Raw genomic sequence first — 5345 nt, 5'->3', positions numbered from 1 at the left:
GTCCAACTGAGCGATGTCCGAGGCTACCAGGGGCAACTCTGGGCTGGCTTACCCGACGTCTTGCTCATCCGGTGTGCCCTGAGAACGAGATATGTGCAGCTCCTATCGGGATTTGTCAGCACATCTGGGTGGTGTTGCTGGTTTAGTTTTACCCTGTCGAAATGTCTTGTTGTACCGGGATACCGAGTCTGATCGGAATGTCTTGGGAGGAGGTCTATTCCTTCGTTGACCATGAGAGCTTGTGATGGGCTAAGTTGGGACACCCCTGCAGGGATTTGAACTTTCGAAAGCCGTGCCCACGGTTATGGGCAGATGGGAATTTGTTAATGTCCGGTCGTAGAAAACCTAAACTCGACCTTAATTAAAATGAATCAACCGTGTGTGTAACCATGATGGTCTCTTTCCGGCGGGGTCCGGGAAGTGAACACGGTTGTTGGAGTTATGCTTGACGTAGGTTGTTATAGGATCACTTCTTGATCATACTTTTATCGACCGTGCTTTGCCTTCTCTTCTCGCCCTCTTTTGCGAATATGTTAGCCACCAGATATGCTAGTCGCTTGCTGCAGCTCCACCTCATACCTTTACCTTACCCATAAGCTTAAATAGTCTTGATCGCGAGGGCGGGAGATTGCTGAGTCCCCGTGGCTCACAGATACTTCCAAAACCAGCTTGCAGGTGCCGATGAGTCCGTGCAGATGATGCAACCAAGCTCAGGAGGAGCTCGATGAAGATCGTGTTCTTTATGTTGTTTCGTTCTAGTTGATCAGTAGTGGAGCCCAGTTGGGGTCGATCGGGAACTTTGTCACATTTGGGGTGTTTCTTTTATTTTGGTTCCGTAGTCGGACCTTGAGTGTATTTGGATGATGTAATGCTTTATTCATGTAATTGTGTGAAGTGGCGATTGTAAGCGAACTATGTATCTCTTTCCTTATTATATTACATGGGTTGTGTGAAGATTACCTCACTTGCGACATATGCCTTCAATGCGATTATGCCTCTCAGTCGTGCCTCGACACGTGGGAGATATAGTCGCATCGAGGGTGTTACAAGTTGGTATCAGAGCCTTCCCCGACCTTAGGAGCCCCATTGCTTGATCGTTATTAGCGGTCGAGTTGTGGCTAGAAAAATGTTTTGAGTCATTTAGGAATTATATATCGGAGAGTTTAGGAATTCTTTTTACTTCCCAGTCCCTTCATCGCTCTGGTAAGGCATCCTGACGTAGAGTTTTGACTCTTCTCTTCTCAAATTTCACTAAAAGTTTTTTTTAGGATCACACGGGTATCTTGGAATCGTTCCGATGGTTTTATGATGAGAACATTGTCTTGGTGCCTCCTGTCAGGGGTTTAGTGGAAGTGTCCCGGGGAGTTGAGCTCTGAGGTGTTGTCGTCATAATTTTATCGTTGCAATTCTGGAATACCTGAGTTTAGTACGCCGACATCGAAAATCTCTTTTATGCAGTTCGTTGGTGAGATAACCTCGACGCCACCCAGTACTGGGGCGGGAGTTTGGGAGTATCGCCATAACTTGTATAACGGATGCTTTTCGAAGGTTGAGGTAGATGATTTCCGAAGGTTTCTTGGTTATGTGTTGAAGGATGGATACAGCTGGATGTAGGATTTGCTAGTTTTGGGTGAGATATTATGCTTCCCCTGTATCCCCAACACCTGATTGCATAACCGGAAAATTTCGGGAGATTCATAGGTGGGAATTCAAGTAGCTCTTAGGATATCTTTCCGACAGATGTATGATATGAAATTGGGGTTCGACGTCTAGTGGTCTGCCTATCCACGGTCGGTTTTACAGTGGTCTCGTTGTGTCTTAAAGAGTCCTTGGCTATGCCGACTCGGGGATGCTTCGTATGTCATGTGCACTGCCTTGTACATGATGGTGTTGTACGATCGAGCACGTGTAGGCCCCACCACGAAAACTTCAGACGAAATCTCTATCATATGTCTGTTCCGGCTTATTCTACAAGCCAATCCTTTGTTTTGTTTTGAGTTGTGGTATTCGAGTTGCTTCGATGTCAAATGTTGATTCCATACCTTCCCTAAGCGGTGTTCTCATACTCCAATGTGAATACCAATCCTTCTCGATCATCGAGTCTGTCATATCAATCCTGTTCAACCGGTGTGTTTTCTCTTCAAGTGGATCCGATCATTTCAACATCAGTAAGATCAATGATCAGTTCTTCTCAACGGTATTTGTTTCATCCATCTCCAAGTTGCCTTTGTTTTCCCACCCTCCCACCCTCTTTCTTCGAGGAATAAGATTTCTTAATCAAGTACCATCTTATTGGTGTGACATATCTCCATTCTTTTCAATCAATATCCTTATCCGATGATTCTCAAGAAGATGCCAACGGAGCTTCATGTTCGTCATCCTTCACTCATTTTTCTTCTCCGGTGGTTTAAATTCAAGTGTTATTGATCATATCTTTCTCCTTGTTTCAAATACCTTTTCTTACCGGTGCACCTCTTTATCATTCACGCTCGTTATTCTATTGTTCCGGAGTGCTCAAGATATCTCAAAGAATCATGTTTTTCCACTCTACATCCGTTCAAGATCTTTCGAGGATGTCACCTCATTCAAGCCATTTAATTCAACCGGTGCAACCTCTCTTTCAAATCGTTCTACGGTGTTTCTTTTGAGTGGGCCCTAACCCACAGGTCATTTTCCAGGATCTTACCTGACTCTTCTTATTTCCCGGAGCTATACTAAATTCTTTTCGAAGTTTGACGTAAGAACGATTTATTATTAGTCAAATGTCTTCTCCAAGATCTATCAAAATCTTTTCATCGTTGGCTCAACTTTTCCATTCTTCATTCCGGAGTGTCTCAATAATTCTTGGTGATGTTTCTCGTCGTCATTCTCGGATTTTGAAGACCAAAGAAGAGTTTCTTTTTAATCTTGCTCCTTTCTCTTCAAGATTCGTGATTCTAGCTTGTTGCCATCCTCTCATAGTTGTTTTTGGATCATGAGAATTATTTTCACCTATCCGGAGCAAATTCAAGATTCTTTTTAGTTTGATTCTTCGGAGGCCATCTTTGCAAATATTATTCATTCCAGTCTTTAGTTATCATTCTCAAAATTTTACCGGGGCATCATTCAAATACTCTCTATTCAGTTCGTGATCCCCTCGTTCTCATGTATCTAGTTTGTCTCAAGTGTCTTCGTTCATTTCATAATTCTTCCCGGTGTTTATTTATCTTTTCTTCGTTCTTTTTCAATTCTACCGGTGGTTCGTTCAAGATTCTTCCTCCTTCGTGTATCATATCAATTTATTGGTTGTTTCAATTCTACCGGTGGTTCGTTGAAGACCTTCCCAAGCTTGCGCAATATCTCTCTTAATCCTTTCTACGAGAATAAGTAGTGTGCCAAATCCATTGTTTGTCATCAATTTAATTGGTGAAGGATACACATAACATAATTCTTATTTTTGTTCATCCAAGTGATTAATTCCTTATTTCGGAGCCTCATCAAAAATTCTTGGTTTCACTTGTTTCATCTTTTCTTTTCCAGAGTTCCATGTTTTCCGCATTATATCATCACGGAGATCTATCGAAATTTTTGCAAGGATTCACCTTGTGTTTTTCAACTACCCTTTCTTTCCGTTTGATCATTCTTTTGTTACCGGAGTACTTCATCAAGGTTCTACATGATGGTTCATCAAGGTTTTACCTTCTCGAAGTGTTCATCGAGATTCTTTTCTAAGAAGCTCAAGTTTTCTTCATATTGTAATCCGGAGTGCAATTCTTTCTTCCGTATCATTGGAGGTGGTTTTATGTCATTCTTTATAATTTGAGTTCATGTTTCATGATTCACATGTTGTTAAGAATGAGATATTTTAAATCCATCAATCTCGTCATTGGAGTTATCTTGGGTTTATTTTCACCTAAAACTTTCCCTAAGGTTTGTTGCTATTAATGGTGATAATATATGACCCAAGTTCTTCTTTTATCCTCTCGGTGAAATAAGCTTCTCCTATCTTTGTTCATATCTATCCAATTCTTTTCCCGTGAGTGGCAGGCTGTCACCTCATAATTTGAGATGTATTCCATAAGATCTTATCAAGCTTATTCTTTTCGTTGTTGGTTTGCCAACAACCCCGTTCTAGCATTTGTTGTAAGCGTGCTCTCTCAAGATCGTGTTTCCCTTCATTCATTCCATTCCATTCTTACTTTTGTTCCGGAGGCATTGTGATGTTGCTCTCTTCAACCCATCTTCTTGTTTTGTCAAGATTGTGTTCTTTTCATGCCTATCCACTTAACCGGAGCGTTGTGCCCTTTTGCTCAAGTTCTTTCCGCCTTATCAAGCTTTGCATCTCTTTTCAACCGGAATGCTTTCAACCTTCTTCTTCCTCGTTCCTCTTTCCTAACAGAGTGCTTTATACTTCGTTCATCTCTGTTGTATTTGTCTCGAGATGGCCTAACCTTTTCAAGGTTCTTTGGTTTCACTCGTTTATCAAAGAAGCAATTAGTTTTACCGTTTCTCTTCCTTTTCAGTTGTCCCTCCGGTGCCATTCTAGATCTCGGGACGAGATCCTCGCGTAGTGGTGGAGTGTTGTAACGCCCCGAGACCGATGTGCCAGGTGTCGTCCAGTTTTTCTCTGTGTTGCGTTGTCATTGCTTGCGTGTCATGCATTGCATATCATGTCATCATGTGCATTTCATTTGCATACGTGTTCGTCTCATGCATCCGAGCATTTTCCCCGTTGTCCGTGTTGCATTCCGGTGTTCCGTTCTCCGGTGTCCCTTTCTACCTTTTTTCATGTGTGGGGATTAAACATTTCCGGATTGGCCGAGACTTGCCATGCGGCCTTGGTTTACTACCGGTAGACCGCCTGTCAAGTTTCGTACCATTTGGACTTCGTTTGATACTCCAACGGTTAACCGAGGGACCGAAAAGGCCTCGTGTGTGTTGCAGCCCAATACCCCTCCAAAGTGAGCCAAAACCCACCTAAACGTGCTCCATCATCTAGAGCGTTCGATCACGATCGCGTGGCCGAAAACCGCCCCTCATTTGGACTCTCCTAGCTCCCTCTACCTATAAATATGTGCTCTCCTCCGAATTTTTCGTGCAGTCTAACCCTAGATCCAACTCCCTCCGCGCCGCCGGACATGTCCGCCCGCCGGCAGACGCGTCCATCTCGCCGGCCACCTCACTCCCACCAATGGGGAGCCGCCACGTCAGCACGCCGCCCTTCTCCTCCACTCGCGCGCCGCCACCTCATCCCAGCCGCCTCCTCTCTCTCCTCACCACCGCGCCGGCCCGCGGGGCCCGACGCAGGCCCGCGCGGGCCCAGATCCACCGCCGCCCGGGATCTCCGCCGCCCGCGCCCTGTTCCA

The sequence above is a fragment of the Triticum dicoccoides genome, chromosome 5A, assembly GCF_002162155.2.
Source record: "Triticum dicoccoides isolate Atlit2015 ecotype Zavitan chromosome 5A, WEW_v2.0, whole genome shotgun sequence".
Lineage (NCBI taxonomy): Eukaryota > Viridiplantae > Streptophyta > Magnoliopsida > Poales > Poaceae > Triticum > Triticum dicoccoides.
The sequence above is the reverse complement of the archived record's forward strand: the minus strand, read 5'-3'. Positions refer to the sequence as shown.